The sequence below is a fragment of the Gordionus sp. m RMFG-2023 genome, chromosome 4 (assembly GCF_954871325.1).
Source record: "Gordionus sp. m RMFG-2023 chromosome 4, tfGorSpeb1-WG-v2, whole genome shotgun sequence".
NCBI lineage: Eukaryota > Metazoa > Nematomorpha > Gordioida > Chordodea > Parachordodidae > Gordionus > Gordionus sp. m RMFG-2023.
The window spans coordinates 6,924,009-6,943,282 of NC_088778.1; the positions used below are offsets into that span (position 1 = coordinate 6,924,009).

At 25.0% G+C, this 19,274-nt stretch overlaps 1 protein-coding gene and 1 long non-coding RNA gene across 5 annotated transcripts in view; one reads left to right on the forward strand and one right to left on the reverse strand.

Annotated features, from left to right (window-relative positions):
• The window catches only part of LOC135928574 (uncharacterized), a 46,925-nt gene extending 39,562 nt beyond the window's left edge, over window positions 1–7,363 (reverse strand). Inside the window, exon 1 of the mRNA XM_065465030.1 lies at window positions 7,314–7,363. The gene's annotated coding sequence lies outside the window, so the exon portion shown is untranslated. The remainder of the gene's footprint in view (window positions 1–7,313) is intronic.
• Window positions 7,364–7,702: 339 nt separating this feature from the next.
• Window positions 7,703–19,274, forward strand: part of LOC135927988 (uncharacterized) — a 29,708-nt gene continuing 18,136 nt past the window's right edge. The window contains exons 1-3 of one of the 4 annotated variants that reach the window (XR_010572217.1): window positions 7,703–7,958; window positions 8,150–8,263; window positions 11,506–11,576. This is a non-coding gene — a long non-coding RNA (uncharacterized LOC135927988). Of the gene's footprint in view, window positions 7,959–8,081; window positions 8,264–11,505; window positions 11,577–19,274 lie in introns of those variants that run through there. The other 3 variants (XR_010572218.1, XR_010572219.1, XR_010572220.1) reach the window with 3 other exon arrangements.

Genomic DNA, 19,274 nt, shown 5'->3' on the forward strand with positions numbered 1-19,274 from the left:
AAAACATGTTTTTTCTATGGGAATAATAGGCATGACCAACAATATGGATAAGAAAATTCACATCGAGTGAGCCATTCATATTTTTCATATTTATCGATAGAAAAATTACGGATGCAAGATTTGATTTTTTTAAGTTTTGTAAAATTGGTTTTGGTCTTCCGTCTCCAATAATCAAGTATTTCGAACAAAATTTCTTGAGCTAAATGATAATGTTAATAAATTTCAATAATACAATTATAATTATTAAACATTAATTAAGGATTTTAAAAACGGAAAAGTTTTTTTTTAAAAAAAGTAAGAAAAAAAATAAAAAATTTCTTTTTCTTTTATTTATTAAAAAAAAATAGCATTTTTCCCTAATGCTTATTTTTTAATGGTAAAATTACACAATACCATAGCATGATTTTCTCTTTATTTATTAAAAAATAAGCAATATTTTCCCTCATGTATATTTTTTAACGTAGTAAAAATAATAGTAAATTTTTTAACTTAGTAAAAATAATAGTAAATTTTTTAACGTAGTAAGAATAATAGTAAATTTTTTAACGTCTCTCTCTTTCTTTAATATGCTTTTCTCCTAGAAGATGAATGGTTATGTATAGCATAATCACAAATCTACTTTATCATACATATGGTCCCACAATCGTGAGGTTTGTTTTGATAAGTTTCTTCCATCTTGATGGAGTAAGGGCCATGTCCGGATTTATCTTCTTAGTCATCATAACTTTGTCTACTTGACCTTTCCACGTAACACGAGGTCCTCTTCCTCCTTTCCCCGGCACCTCCATGTCCAATACTTTTCGATTTACATCATTCGTCTCCCTTCTTAATATATGACCATACCACCTTAACCGATTTTCGTTTATCAATTCCGCCATATATTGAATACCCATTTATGCTCTGAGATAGTCATTCGTCATATGGTCGAGTTTAGTATACCCCAAGCTCCACCGTATCATTCCCATCTCCGTGGTTTGTAATAACTTTTCTTCCGTAGCGTTTAATGCCCATGTTTCACTTCCATAGAGTAACACCGGTCTTATGATGGATTTGTAAGCTTTAATATTGGCATCTTCTTGTCGAACATTACACCGGATATACTTCCCCATTTAAGCCATCCTTTTTGAATCCGTGTATTGACTTCAAAAGAAGTCAATGCATGGATTCAATAGTATTACTTAATATAATATTAATTTTTAACGTTATAAATTATATTAATTTTTTTAACAAAGTCAGTTTAGCTTATTTAGCATAGTATAAAGATTATATTAAGTTTATTTAATTTTGTAAGAAAAATTTCATGGGAAGCAATGTTTCCCTTGCTTATTTTATTTAATATAGTATTTAAACAGAATGAATTAACTTGCGGATTAAATATTATATAAATATATTTTAAAATTATATTTAACATAATTATATTAAAAGATTTAAATCATCTATTAATTAATTAAATGAAATATAAATAATAATTTTGTTTTGATAGATGTGTAAGAAGAATATTGTTACAGACATACATCATAAGCAATATTTTATTAATAATATAATTATTTACAATAAACAAATTAAACTTTATAATACACTATAGGTGTTAAATAGTCTAGTTTATTCGACTCAGAATCGGTAGTCGTTAGTCGACAACTAACTTCATTCACAACTCAAACATTATCTTTAAAAATAATCATTAATTTTTATTTTCGAATTTGAAAATTAAAAAAATCAAAATTAAAAATGCGAGAAGCTGCCTAGCTAATATTTTTGTAAAACTCCTTATTATTGTAGTTTAATTCACCAATGAAATCGAATAAAAATATCTAGATAATTTAGCACCTTTATTTAACCAATCATCTTTGCTCAAATGTACAATTATTGTTTATTTTTACTATACTCTATATATATTGGAAGCAAACATATATATCCAAACTAATATAAAACGGCCAACTCACTATTTCAGCCAGAAAAATATTTCATAAGCCTCAAGATTTCTCTAATCATTATATTTTTCTGATTTTATGAGTCAGCTATTTGGCATTGATTCAACTGTCTAGCAACACTGAATTAATTATAAGTTATTATATTTAAAATAATTTCATTTTTATATGGAATAATAATTAATAACTCAAAATTACTTGTTTACGGCTTTTATCAGAAGAAACATTATAACTCTCTACTCATACTAATCATAATATATTACTATTATGGATTAAAATTATATATTATATTACATCTTAGACTTGCATAGTAATACGATTGAATATTAAGAATTGTTATATATAAAAATATTAATCGAATTCAACAAAAAAAAAATTTCTTAAATAGATAGCTCTTTTTTTTAGTTAGGTGTTAATCTTTTCTATAGAAAACGATTGGCTATAGAGAATTATAGTTCACGATAAGATTGGTTGGGGCTTACAAAATTTTTACCGGCTAATAATTTTCAGTAAAAAAGTTAGGATATAAGATTGACCGAAAAATTTAATGAAAATAAAAAAATAAGCCTTTTCTATAAAAAAAAATAAAGACATGTCAAAAAAAAAATTGTTTTAAATTAAAAAAATTATAATAAATTTATCAAAATTTTTGCCTAAATTTGTGAAAATTATTAAATTTTGTAAAATAAAAATTTGTTTATGGTTATAGGAAAGAGAAAATAGCTGCTATAAAATGTGCATGATAAGATTGTAGTTTTCAAAGATCACATCACTTTATCTAAAATTATTAAATTAAATTTATATTACAATTAAATAAAATTAATATATCCCTAGAAAAAAACAAATTTTATGGTTTTTTTTCTAAAAGTCCATCACGCTCAGACCACCGCTCGAAATTATAAATTCTTTTATTTTTCACGCATGACTCGTCATGACCCATCATCTTGTGGCGAGAATTTTCAAGGCCACGCCCACCTCTAAAAAAATATTATTAAGAAGCCAAACCAGAACTTTAAAATTATGAATTTAAACTATTAACCATAATAACAGGAACATAATTTCATTATAATTTAGCTAATATAAATGTGAAACATACATTGCTATTGATCGAATGTTAACGTTTTATTTTGATATTAAAGCGAGTACTTTTTAAAAAAAAGAATTTTAATGTTTATTTTAAATTTATTTGATATGATCAAAAAAAAAATATTTGTTATTTGAAAGAATAATTATTTTAAAGATTTTAAAATATTTATAATTTTTCCTAGACGTGGGGTAGGGGAGGGGATTACCCAAAGGGTTGATTCCATGATCTCCCTCTGAGTTTAGAATTATACCGAGAGGCCTCTTCTAGACATATTCAACAGCACTCTTAACTTATATTATATAATGAGTTATAATAATATCAGAACTAAAAATTTCCTTTTCTTACATTGTAATATCTCGTTTTTCTGGAATAACGATTTAATTTTCTCAATTTTAAATAATTTACTATGATATTTTAAACATCGAATTTTACTGGAATCAGCCTTGTAAATTCCAGTTAATTTTGCTGTGAACTTAAACTAATCTTAATTTATATATCCTATTTTTTCGTATAAATTTTAAAAAATATACAAAAATATATCGCGAGAAATTCTGAAATTCATATGGTATGCATTCTAATCGGCAAATAAATTTTTAAAAAATTAGAATTGACCATTAGAGATAATTCAAATTTAATAGATTCCTAAAGTTCACTTGAGTATTCAGGATATCATTAATCCAAAAAAACTTATGACATATACAAATGCTTTGAAAATCAAAACCATATATATTAAAATTATTATTCCTAAATTAATTTTTCAGCGCTAATTAAATTGAATAGAGTAATAGAATAAAGCGCATAAATATTAAAATTTTACTAATTCCATTTTAAATCCTATAAATTGCTTTAGCTTCAACTTTTAATTTATAATTTATTCTATACAAAAAAAATATCCTTTATTGTAAACAATTCATTTTTTATCCTTGAGACAATTTTAGTCTATAGATATTTTTAAGATGATCTTAGAATAAAATTCGCTTAAGTAATGATTATTTGGGATTTATGAAAAAATAGATTTATTAATATAATATTTAAGCATGGCTTTAAGATATGTAAATTATTTATGCATAAATTATATTATTTCATACATAATATAAACGGAATGAAATACATAGACTGCCAGGTGTATGAATTAGTGATGGCTTAAAAATTTTTAATCATTACTATTTATTGGCGTTTCATATGGGATGTATAATGTTGAACGTTTTTATCTGTTTTATTAAATATTAGATAGTATCCTTATATACAAGAAAATTTGTTTCTATTAGCGTCAATGAGTGTATGTGTAACTAAACTAATATTTTTGGGCTTGAATTAGGCAGGTATCAGAATTTTTTCATAAAGCCAACTAGGTATAAATCGGAGGCGATCACGTGATTCTGTTATAATATATTTAAAAATGGATCATATTTGCCTATTAGCAAAGTTTGGGTGTTATTTATCAAATTGCCATAAGGCAACTAAAGCTATATATCATTATCCTACATGATATATATTTATTCATAAATTTAAGACATAAAAATGAGAACATTAAATTTACTGAGTGTACCTAAAAAGAATTATTCATTGTTCATTTTTTTCGTATTATGAATAAAAAAAAATCTAAAGGTGAGTTCAGGGTCGGCTTAATTCTAACCAGCCCTATGTTAGCAGACTATTTAGTTTCATATAAACAACCTAATAAATAATAGGCTCTTTAAATTTTAATAATGCTGCTCGTTTAATTTGTACAATATCAATAGAGAAAACCTTGTATTTAATATATAAATATGATTAAAAATTTAAGAAATTGAGTTAGATAATAATTTTTATTAGAAAATTTATATATTCCTAAAAAAAAGACAATTTTTAAAAATAAATATTTATTGCAATATTTTTATTCATATCCAATCAAGCACGCTGATTTTTTGGAAAAGATTGTCATGTCAAATCACAGTTCAAAATTAGAAATTCTACATCTCACGTAGTGACTCATAAAGGCCCATTGGACTTTGTAATTAGATTTAAAACTTATGACCCTATAAACAGATTAGTTTAGGTTAAAATTTGCTGAATTGGTGTGGTTGTAGAATAACCCTTTATTGCTATATTTCAACATTAAAAAAAACCCTCTATCACCTATAAAAACTTAAATAAAATAATCACTGAGATTGTTTAAAATTTTATTTTTGATATTTATTGAAATTTTTAATAATATAAAATATTATAATTACAAAATAATTTATAACCGGGGGAGGGACATATTTTTAAATTATTTTTTGTTATGAAAAGAAAAAAACAATTTTATAAAGCAATAAAAAAATTTCGAAAACAAACTCCCTTTTTTGCTTAAAAATACAGGTAAAGCATTATAGGTAAACCGGAAGTTAAAGACTCAAATTGGCTCCAATTTTTATTTTATTTTGATAGTCCTTTAGAGAATTTTTTTTACCTACAATATGATATATTATATTATTTTTACTATAAATAGTTCTTGAGATATAAGCATTTTAAAAATTTTACAGATTCCAAATTGGCTCTTTTTTGTACCTATAAGCCCCTATATCTCAAGAACCAGGTGTGCTAGCGAGCTAAAATAAACGGCTTTCTCTTTTATTTCCTCTTCTAAATAATTCCAGAAATTTTTAGCAATTTTAAAAGGGGTCGGTCGAAAATGGGCCTTTTTTTGTTCGATTTGACATGGAATGACCCTTTAGCGTTAATACATAGCGAAACTGTACAAATAGAACATTGATCTCCTAATATATTTTCCCAAGTGATTCCGAATCACTAAAAAAAATTTTTATAGAAATATGATCCGATCTCCTTTTCCTTGTATCATCAGCGACATATTTTTTATGAAATTTTGACGGAGTCGATATTTTGGATTGCTTTGCAAGGTTGATGATTCACCTAAATCAAAAATCTTTTGAGAGATAAAAATTTTCGATAATTTTTAATCGAAATAGAGACCTCTTATATAATCACCAGAGCCGTAATCTGATATAAAACTAGGTAGGGGTATAGGTTTTGTAACTGCCCTCCAATTTAATTTAATTAGGTTGTCCTCGACTTCCTTTGAGTATATTTCAAAAGAAGAATCCGAATCAGTTGAACATATATATCAAACAAGAAAAATTTTTTTTTTAAATTTTATAAAGACATAATATCTTTAAAATATATATGTAAAATAAGCCTTATTGCACAGCGGGACATAAAATGACCGGATAATTATAATATTATTTTTTAAATGGGGAAAATTTACCATCTGTGTATTAAATTAAATAAAAAAAATCAAACTAGGTTATGTCCCACCGTGTATTAAAGGTACTTTTTTAGGTGGGACAAATTTCAAACGGCTGTGTAATAAAGGGATAATGTATTTAACACATTCTATTATTGTCATCAAGACATTAAAACTTTAAAACTAAAAAAAATACCATTGAAATAAAAAACTTAAAAAAATATATATATAACAAGTATATAATTTAGTTTAACTAATTTTAGCTTAGTGTATAATTGTAAAAGTTTTAAATTTTGATATAAACGAGAATATATAAAAAAAATTGATGATTAAAATCAAAAGTGTATAAATTTATAAATTTTAAATATATTTGGTATTTTAAAAAGAAATATAATTTTAATTTGAATATACATGATAAAGAATAAAAATGCTATAAAAATTTCAAAAAAAAATTATATTGTTAACATCATTTTCCAAGACGGGGTTTTCTTAGAGGGTTATTTGTATGATCTTGTGAGTTAAGCATTAGCTCTAAAAGTTTCTCCACATATAATTCAACATCGGTCTTCACTTATATAGAATATATATATAATGAGTTAAAATTATCTCAAAACTAAAAAATATTTTGTCTTAATTGAGTCTTATATAACATTAATATTTTTCTGGAATAACGATCTAATATTTCTCAATTTTAAATCATTTACATTTTTTTTTATCGAATTACCGGAAATGTACTTTAGTATGTGTATAATACAGATCTTGCAAATTCCAGCCAATTAAGATTAACACTAAATTTATATGCCCCATTTGTTTTATATAAATTAAAAAAGATCCACACACATATTTGGCAAAATTCCTAAATTTATAGTGTATAGTTAACTCATGTTACAATAAATTGCCAGTAAAGTAAAAAAAAAATTAATTAAAAATCGCCCTTGTAGACGATTTTTATTGTTTCCGAAAATTCATGCGAATATTCCAGTAATCGTTTCCAGAAAAACGTCAGATATTTACAAATATGCAAGTCATATATATTCTAAAATTTTAACATTCATAAAATTAAATTTTTAGTTACTTCGAATGTAGGATAAAAGAAAAAAACACCAAAAAATTAGGTATATTAAGAATCGCATTTTTATATATTATAATTTTTTTGGCTTCTGCTCCTTATTTATAATTTATTCTAAAAAAAAAAATACTTAATGGTAAACAATCTAATTTTATCCTTAAAACAGTTTTAATTTATAGGTATTTTCAAGATAATTTTAAGTTTGAGTAATGATAGAGTTGGCTAACGAAAAAGTAGTCTATTTATTGAATACTATGGCTAGGACAGGTAAATTTGTTTTGACTAAAATTTATTAAATAATTTCGTTAATAATACAAATTATCAAAATAATATGTTAACCTATGCATGGCGCATTAATTGATGATGTCTTTAAAAAATTATAATCTATACTATTAGAAACATTAACAAGAATCTTCATTTACTTAGTAACCTTTAAAAGAATTATTCTTTAATCAATTTTGAAATAACAAAATCATTTAATTCAAAATGCAAAAAAAAAAGATTTAATTTTTATTTAATATTTGGATTTAATCCCTACTACTGATCATTAAATATGATATTCTATTGATATATTTTAAAATAATGGTTTTTCTTCTGACGATCTGCAAAAATATGTAGTTCCATATTCTTGGATATCAGTGTCAACTGAATGTAATGATTTTCGAATTGGAATTTGTGTTCATAATTATTGATTTTCTTATAATTAAAAAATTTTTTTTTTAAATATAATTCACAAAATATAAATTTTTTATATAAAAAACACACTTATAATATATTTATTTATTCCTTCTTCAAATGCGATTGAACATTTGCACCAAACTTTTCTTATATTTTTCATTCAGTACATTAGGTAATTAAACATTTACAAATGGGATTGTAAGAAAAACGGGGAAGGAAAAAAAATCTTTCTCCTTCTGACGGCATTCAGTGAACCTGCCTTCACCATTTTAAGCCAAGTTTTATTACCATTTTTCATTTTTTACAATAACTAAAAATATTAACTATCAGGATTATCAATTTTATTAATTACTCTCAATTTAAATTACCATAATACCGATATCATGTATAAATGTTCTTACTTGAACATAATATAATTATAATTAATTTTTTTTTAAATTTATATAACCACATTATTATATTATTATGTAATAAATTAATGATCATTATCCCTAATTACGGTAACCCCATTTATTAGTAATATTTTTTCTAACTCGATTCCATACGAGTTAGTACTATGCTTTTAGCCCACTTATTCTCTTTGTTATCAAATAATCGTGCCCAAACTGTTTGACCCACAATAAATTTGACTTTTTGATTTACTAAAACTATATCAATATTTTTCCTTAATTTTAATAAATCAATTTGGTTCTCTGACCAAGAAACAACTTTGAACAAGTGATACCTTCTCTATTACGAGAATTGTGATAATACAATTGCGACATACAAACCTCATCTTTTCCTTTTCTAGCCTTTTGGAACCAATTTTTAACAATCGCCACAATCTTCTCAACTTGTCCATTAGAGTTAGGTTTATACGTAGGTGCTAAAATGTGTTTGGTCTGTGACTCTGCACAAAACTGTTCAAATCATCACTTATAATGGCTAGACCTCTATCGGGCAAAACAGTGTCAGTTAAACCCAACCTGACCCATAATTCCCTTAATTTTAATAACAATTTTTGTTGTATACCTGCTTTTTATATTCTATCCACTTTGAATACCAATTTACTACTAAAAAGTATGATCATTTATTTAAATCAAAGAAATCAACGTGGATACGCTCCCACGGTCTTTTTTATTTAAGCCAATTACTGACTACCTCTATATATGGGGCATAGCGGCCCACGAATTACATGTAAGACATTTCTTTGTAATTTTTTCAATATCATTACCCATACCAGGCCACCATACACAACAAGATTTTATTTTATCCCGCCTCTGATGCTCAGCATGTAATAAATTTACAATTTTACTGCTTAATTTAAAAGGAATTACGGCCTTATTTCCCCGCTTTATACAATCATCCACAACGGACAATTCATTTTCAATTGTTCAATAAATTTTACAATTATTTTTCCATGGGTTTATTCCCGTTAAAATATATTATTTGACTCAATTCCTTTTCTATTATAATATTGAATTTTAAATCCTCCCAGTTAGTAGGACCACCTTTTAACATATGAGAAAGAGAAAGAACCAATGCATTCTCACTATCAATGACTTTCTTCTTCCCGATCTCAACCTGGATAAAATATCTGGCAAGCAATTTCTTTACTTCGCCGATATCTCAATTCCACATTAAAACTTCCCACTTATAAAATAGTGTTGTTAAGTTTTGAGCCGATTTTTAAAAACGGCTAACTCAATATTTTAGCCAGGAATTTATTGCCTAAGCCTCGAGATTTCGCTAATAGATGTCCAAACCTTTATTCCTTCCGATAAACGTAATCTTCAGGCTTGCGTAATATTATTCTAGATAATTTAGCCATTTAAAAATCGCCTTAAAACAAGCCGTTTGACAACACTACAACCAACGTTGTAATCGTGGAAACAACATCAATTCTCGATTATCCTTTTGAATAAATGAATTAATGGTTTATGATCGGTATAAATTACAAATTTTTTCCTTATTCAATATTCCTGGAATTTGATTAAACTAAAAATTACCGCTAATGCTTCTTGTTTGATAACTGAATATCTTGTCTCCACTTATCGGAAAACTCTCGAAGAAAAAAAATAATTGGTCTTTCCAACCATTAATTGTAATAATGCACTTCCAACACCTTTGTTAGATGAATCAATAGCTAATATTATCTTTAAATCGTTGTTAAAACATACCTAAACTGGCTCTTCCCCAATTTTCTGTTTTAACATTCTAAATGAAATTTGTTTTTCACTGGCCCATTTAAAATGAACTCCTTTTTGGAATAATATATATAAAGGTACTGCAATCCTTGCAAAATCATCTAAAAATATATGATAATAAATTACCATGCCCAAAAACGATTGTCCGCTTTATTTATTGGCAACTTCATATTAGATATAATCTTCAAATTTTTATACAGATGTTTCATATTCATCCCATTAATTTGATGTTCAATAGATATTTGTTACCCCAGGAACACTTACTTCTTTTCTGGCCCTCAGACCTTTGTCACGAATACTTTTGAAAACTTCTAAACGTTGATTATGATGCTCCAGTATTATACCAGTTATCAACACATCATCCATATAATAGAAAACTCCTTCTAGACCTTGGACAACTGATACCATTTAACGCTGAAAAATGCTGGCAAATTAATCCAAAGGGTAACCTACAAAAGGCAAATAATCCTTTAGGAGTCTATCGTAAAAAATATATAAATCTCTTCTTTTAAAGGTAACTGTAAATATTCGCAGAAGGGAAATCAACTTTTGAAAAATATTTTATACTCTTTAAATTGACAAAAAAAATTTGAATTCTAGGTAATAGATATTTTACTTCCACACCCCCTGGATTTAAAGTAACAAGAAAATTAGATTTTTTAACTGGAACCAACAGTGTGGCCCATTCACTATATTCAATCAGAATAATAATTCCATAATTTACCCATTTGTCTAGTTCGTCTACTATTTCCTTTTTCCCTTCAAAAGGAACTCTTCAACATGCTAAAAAAATGGGTGAAAATTCTCTAAGTTTAATATCTGCTTGATAATCATTAAGATGTGTTAACGTTTCTTCAAAAATTATACCATATTTTTTAACTAAAAATATGTATAGTAGCATTATTAACTTTATTAAACTCATTCATTCAAAAATTTATAATTTGATCTTTATTAATTTCCATATTTATTCTAGATCTAAATGGCTCTATCACTATTTTTTTCGGATATACTAGAATATGATTATCAACGGAAGGAGTTTCCTTCGTTCAATAAATTGGCCATTTCTCTTTCTCGAATTCGGATGATATCCGCAATTATTTTTCTTTCGGTATTATCAGCGGCTAATTTGATATCTATGATAAAAAAATCCAAATAATTTTTATTAGAATTTTAGTAATCCAATCCCACCCCATAATTGTTTCTACATTTTTTTCCACCACCCATAAATTTTAACTTATGGGGTTGTATGGCATCAAATTGTTTAACACACATATTTTCTTCTTCAATAATACCATGTGGACAATATTTATAAAAATTTTCTTTAAACATTATAGAATTGCTAGCACCGATATCAAACAACATATCAATGTACATATGGTCATTCCTTAATTTAACCCGAGGACAAGTACACTGTTTATTCAATCATTCCGTCATTAACATTTTATTTATTTTAATCGGCTTTACATTTTTTATTCGAAATTTTAATATCATTAGAATCCAAATTCATACATGAATTCATCTCGGAATTTAGAGGCTTTTTAAAATCATTAATATGTTTTTTAACAATACCCATAGGATATTTTTCCCATTTAAAATAATTATAAAACGTTTTATTCGGACTGTAATGATATTTAACATTTATTTTATCACCATGATGATAAAAATTTCTACCAATCCCTCCTTTTATGAGAGTTAAATTTCTTTTTACAAATATCATAAATTTGACATTGGTTTCGTATATTTTTATTGTTATAATTCACAATTCACTGGTCTCTCGACCTTTATATGATTATAACCGCAATCATATAATCAGTTTACGTTATTCGAAATTTTGCACAATTCATAGTCACATGTTCGGATTTTATATTTAAAACATAAACCTGCAAATCAAATTATTCATGATAATACCTGAAATTTTTCTTATATTGGAATTTCCCTACTGACTTTCTTTAAGAAAAATCAGCATAAAAATTTTGTTCCTTTACTATGCAAGTTTCAGATTTATGCCTTTTATAACCACATCAAAATTTTTACCAAATCTTTTATCCTTTGAAAAACTATTTTTTTTGTTTTGCCACATATTTGACATTTAAATGAGTTATTATTCATATTAATCAATTTATACATCCTGATATATAACTTTAGTCAAATCTTTTAGCTCCTTTAATACTTTTAGGATAACAACCGATTTTTTTTTAAATTATGGTGATCTCAATATTTTTCTTTAACCACATTTGGTTCACCATTTTTGATTTCATTTAAAATTACCTAAAATTACTTTTCAAATCCATTATTTTATACAAATAATTATCCGATGCAACGGGTTCTTTGTCCAATTCTTTTGATATTTTTTCCAATACACATGTATTACTATTTTTCGCCTGTTCCTTCAGTTTATTAAACATCATAATCAAAACTAATATTGTTCTTTTAAACAACAGAAACAGTTTCAAATTTTTTTCTACATTTCTTTATCAAATGTTAAATATAATTAAATTTTTAGTTATATTGAATTCATTAAATTTCTTATAATAAAAATCTTAAGTAAAACTTTGTTATACACATTATGCCTATTAAAACCATCGCATAGTTTTCTTTTAAAATTACCTTTCCAAAAATTTTAGTTGCACTGTGTTGTGGTTTATTTTTATATTACCTTTAGGTTTCGGTAAATCACACTTACCTGGGAAGAATCCTGATCAGTTCGGTACCAACTGACTATCTTAATATCTAAATTAAACTACAAGAATGAATATCTCTTTTATTAATATAATTTTGAGTAAGTCAAAAATAATTTCAAGTATATTATAAGAAAAATCCAATAATTTAATAAAGATAAAAAAAAAATCTTCATTAGAGAGAAATTGTAATATTAATATCATAATAATACATATTATTTCTATTATTATTTATGATTGATAGTTACATTCTAATGATATATATATTAAAAATTACGTAAGGCTACAACAGTTTTGTGTATATTCAATTACTTGTCTGGTTATAATATTTTATTGTAAAATAAATTCTATTTACAAAAATATAATATAATGAAAAATCATAATCTTTCGTTTTACTTTATGAATTTGAATCGGAAAATATGAAAACTGTTATCGATATATCCTTATTTTATAAGTGATAAAAATGTTAGGATTAAAGGTATATAATTTTAATAATTAGATTTTCAAATAATGTTAAAAAGTAACAACTCAACAGATAAAAAGTTATTTATGTTATTTATATATATATATATGATAAAAATAATTGTTAAAGATTTAAATTGTAAATATCATTTTCCTAGACGGGGATTTCGTCGATCCCTTAGAAGGTTGATTCCATTATTCTCTGAGTAAACAACTGTCTCTATAGGCGTCCCTTTAGCTAATTCTGCAAAGGTCTTCACTTATATATAATGTGTGTATAATGAATTTAAACAAAAAAACTAAAATATCATAAAATTTATTCAGTCTTATAAAGACTTTATAATGTGGTATGTTTTTCTGAAATAATGACTTAATATTTCTCAATTTGAAATCATTTATAACCATAATTTTTTCAAATATCTATTTTAAAGGAAATTTATTTCAGCATGTGAATCTTGTGAATTCAAGCCAATTGTATGCGAACTTTTAAACTACTCTGAAATATCCGACATATTAATTTATATCTAATATATATAACCTCCATAATCATAACATGATTCTTTTCGTATCTCCCTAATGTATTTTAAATTTAAGGAGACTATATAGTGTAATTTTAATTTTATCTCCATAATCAAAACACGTTCGTTTTCTTATCTCCCTAATGTATTTTAAATTTAAGGAAACTATATAGTGTAATCTCTCTACGAGAATCGAACACAAGCCTCCCGTTTCAAATTCATATGCTTTAGGCATGCACCAATTTGAATATAAATAAATTTAAAATATTAATTATATATAAATTAATTAATAGCTGATATTTTTTAAATTCTGCCGTTTATTATTATTACCATACTAGCTGATGGGGTTGAAGAGTAATTATTTAGTTTGTGTGTATGGTATTAAATATACATTATTAAATAAATATTATATAAATATTAAAATTTAAGAGAAAAAGCGATAAAACTGTTGCAATGCAATGTATACCGTGAGCATGTATTAGAAATATCAAAATTTAAAAATGTGATGGAAATCTTATTGTATAAAATTTAAAATAGTGGTGCTTTAAGATTTTTGAATTTTAAATATGGGTTATATAGATTGGTCTAAAATTTAATTTGCAGACATAGCGAGGCCTGATCAAATAACCATGTCCCATGCAACTTTCATAAATTAATTGTTGACATTTTAAAAATTTTGCTTGTGCATTGAATGCATTGAATACACACCTAATATTATACACATATTCCTGAATATTTAGGGGCTAAATAGAACTTTAAATGCTTAACGGGTAAGTAAAGAATATAAAAAATGGAGAAATACAATATAAAATTATGAGGTGCAAAATGGGACGATTACAATAACAAGTTATAAAATTTAAATTACCAGATATATTTAATAATTATAATTCAATTGATCCATTAATATATGGTTTAAATCTTGTAATATAATTATTTTACTAATATTCAATCCGCAAGTTGGCGTTTTATTTTTTTATCACAATTTAAAATTATTTTTTGCTTTATATATTTCTAAAAATTATATTAATCTATAAAAAAAATTGATTGAAACAAAATGCAAATTGCTAGATTTCTAATATGGTTTTTTAATAAATGCAAATATTTAAGTTTATACTTACCTATGTTTATAAAAGCCACTAAAACAAAATGATATTTTTTTAAAATAATTTTGGAATACTTGGTATTGATATCAAATAATTTTTTATAAATTTAGCAGACTTGGGAAAATAAATGATATCACATAACGTTTTAAAAGAAAAAATATATTTTAACTGGGATATATTCCTTATACAAATTTTATATAAAATATAATGTTTGTCGGATCCGGCCGATACCTGTAAAAATCCCGATCCGATCCTATCCTTTTACTAAAAATGCAATTCTTAAAACTTTTGACTAATGAAACTTTGAATTATTATTACATCATATTTATTATTTTTTTAATAAAATTTTTTTTTTTAATATTTAAAATACATAAATAAATAATATATAAAAAAATAATAAATTTTTCCGAGTTTCAGTGAGTTTTTATTTTACATTAATAATATTTTCTAAATAATTTTTTTTAAACAATGCAAATGTTATTTATTTTTTAAAATAGATTTTAAAAGTTTTTTTATAAAAATTGAAAGGAACACTCAAAGTTTTATTAATTTTTAATTGTTTTTAAAAAATAACACTAATTTTATTATTTATACTATAAATAAAAGAATTATTTTTTTCTGAATTATGGAAATATTTTGATAAAGATAAAGAGAATTTTGCAAAATGCGTTATCTGCGGAATTCTAATTTCACGGGGAGGAATAATGAAAAATTCATTTAATATAACAAATATTCGAAAACATTTAAAGCGATTCCATCAAACGGAATTCGAAGAGCTAATACAAAAAGAACGAAAAATATTAGAAAAAACAAATCAAATTTAAAAAAAATAGCCCTGAAAGACAGCCAACAATATCAGCCATTCTTAATAAAACTAATATTTGGAAATATTCTGGCCTGAAAAACTAGAGGCTCTTACATTTATTTAAAAAAATCTATTATAATATAATTTTATATGATAAATATTACAATTTTACAAACCAATATAAAATGAAATGGATATATTATTATATTTATTTTATCTATTATAATATAATTTTTTTTAAATTATTGTTGAAATAAAAAAATTTTAAATATATATTTCTTATGCATAAAAAATATTGATTTCTTAATTACATTTGGTTCAAAGAGGGGTGGTGAAAAATCAATATAAATATCGGATCGGTTTTGAATCAATATCGGATCGGTTCGGTAAAAAATATGTGGATCGGCATAGCCCTACTGTAAATACACTCTGTTTTTACAAAATTCACCGAGGCATTATCAGATCAGAAAGCTGACATACAATTTATTGATAATCTCGAATCTGCTATACTTACAATTATATGGTTAGCTATGTCTTTAGATTTTTCACTATTTGAGGGGAAATTATTTAATAGTTTTATTGAAACGACCTTAATTTTGTTGAAATAGCGGAGGATCAAGGGAAATATTTTAATATTTCCCTTATTAGATGCATCTGTTAGAATTGCATATGTATGTCATCTTTCAAATCGTCAAGAATTGACCTCCATTTAGGTCCTAAAACATTGATGATAGCCTTGCTCATTTTTTTTCTACAAGTATAGTTTTCATTTATATTAGAGTCGTTAAATATTATGGGGGAAAGATTCTACCAACATTGTGATGATAAGTATCTCTGTGAATGTTGTACTACAAGATAAGTGATTACAATTGCCGAAACTGTAGTTGCATGTATTATTTCTTATTTTTGGAGTACCTTATTATGTTAAGCGCCTATCCCTATAATGTTATACACACACACGGTAGATTTCCGATGGCGGTAGTTTTGCGGGACATTCGCATAAAATATATTTTTAATTTTAAAATTAAAATCGTTTTTTTATAAAATTTTATCTTGTTTACATTCTTTTATATAAAAAAGATCGTTGGTTTATTATTTATATATTTATATATTTTAATAAATCAAGATGTTATTTTATTTTGAAAAATAGTTACCGACTTTGTATTTATATAAACTAATTATAAAAAATAATAGGCGAATAATTAAGTCAATTCAAAAGGCACGCAAATTTTTTTTTATAGCAATTTTCATATTTCTACCGCAATTTTCATATTTCTCACGCATAATACCAAATTTCTCCCGCAATTTAAAAATTTTGACCTGGCAACCCTGATCCGAGCTCGACCCAACCCCAATTAAAAATTTGTTTCAGCGACCCGAGCTCGATTATTAAATTGATATTTAGACACGTCATGAAGACCATTTCTGCATAATTTCTGCGCCCGCATGTTAAAGAAGAACTACTTATTAAAAAAAAATCAACCTTTTTGTTGAATTCGATCCCAAATACCTAACAATTCTTAATATTTAATCGTATTATAATGTAAGTTTAAAATGTAATATATAATTTTAATCCCTAATAGGATATTAAATGATTAGTTACATTTATTTAGTTAAGGCCTGTTGTAATGTAGAATTTAAGGTTAATTATTCGATGCATGTAGTAATGTTATATATATTAAATATTATCTGTTTGTATATTATTTTGCGGCATTAAATATTTAAAGTATCGATAATTGTAAAAGTTAATTTATTTTCTTGTTGAAGTAATATTCAAATTTCTTAAATACAATTAGTTACTTAAAGATATATATATATATATATACACTGATAAATTGTAATAAAAATCATTATTTTATTACCATTAAATAAATATCTTGAATTACTGTCTAACTCAATCTTAAACGTCCCCACATTTCTAATATTTAATTTCCACAGGCTTTGGGTTGGGCTGTAAGAAGCAGCTCGATCTAAGGGCAGCCTTACGAGAAAAAGTCTTCAATGTCTGACAGGACTCTAAACAACTAATATTAAAATATTGACATTCCTCTTTTTTAATGACAATTACCATTTATAGATATTAGTAGTGAATTATTAATTTCTATAAATTTTTTTAAGTTAATTTTATGGTCATTTATCGGAATAAAGAAAGACAGAATTTTAATAGTTATAAATAACTGAGAGGCAAAATAAAATATAATAACTTCAAAAAAGTGTAGAAGTATAAACAATACTCTAGAAAAATATAGAAGAATAAATGAAATGTAAATTTAAAACAGCCCTTAAATTTTTCATACGTGATGGGCTTGATCAAAGTTTAATTTTTTGAAAGCAATATTTGAGCATCGGTCGAAATGGCTGTAGACAATAGTGACAACGTGAGAGAAGATTATGCCTGTAGCCACTTAACATTTTTAATATTTATATAATTTTAAACTAGTTAATCTGTAGGTCTAATCTATCAAAAATGAAATAGTTTAAATGAATTTTTATTCTATAAAAACAGTAAAATTGTCAAATTTTAAAACTGGTTTAAAAAAATAAGCAGCTTAATAAAGATATCAATTTTTAGGGAAAGGTTAAATTGGAGAAGTGGTTGATAAATCCTAAAACCCACTTATAACGAAGACAATGATGTTTTTTATAAATGCTAATTAGCTGAATAACAAATTTAATTTAACAGAAATATTTTTATTGATTTTTTATTGTGAATATTTCCTATATTAAATCGTGTACAATATGGTTATACGACTATTTTTTCCTGACCAATCCTGATCTTATTTTGTACCCCCTCTCCTGGGCATCTCTTCCTTTTTCATATTAACAAACACGATATCTACTAAAAAGGGAAAAGTTCTATAAAAATCCAGTGTGCAAGTTTTTTTGGGGACCAATTTGCCTGAGCTACAATTCTTATATTCCTATTCGCCTGAGCCTTCTAGTTTGGAAAGCAACTTTATCAAATTATAAAAAAAGGGCTAAAACTTTGCTATAAAATTTAATTTATACTTAATAATAATTAAAATTCTGTTTAATATCTTTTTCCAAATATTTCTTTTTTAAGTATAAATTATAAAAAGTACCAATTTACCCAATTAATATAAAATTTAATAAACCTATTTCCTTTTTTAAAAGTGAAAGTATAAAATAAGTTCATTCGCCGGTAAAGCAAATTGTCAATATTACAAAATGTAATATTATTTTGTAATGTCATATGATTTTGATAATTAAATTATAATTTTTAATATTACTATTTGATCCTCATATAATTAATAGTATTATAATAAATTCTTTATACAATTAAAGAATTCGTTCATTCATTAGAATCATATTTATGTTTATTAAAATGTTAAATTTTAATATGTTTATAATGAGAATAATTAAGGAAATATAGTTCATCAGCCCCAAAATGATGTGTACCAAATCTTAATAGTTAACAGCCAAAATTCATACTCGATGTCAAACAAATTTATAATAACCAATTGCATAAAAATAATTCAGGTATTTCAAAGATATTCTGATTCTGACCAGATTAAC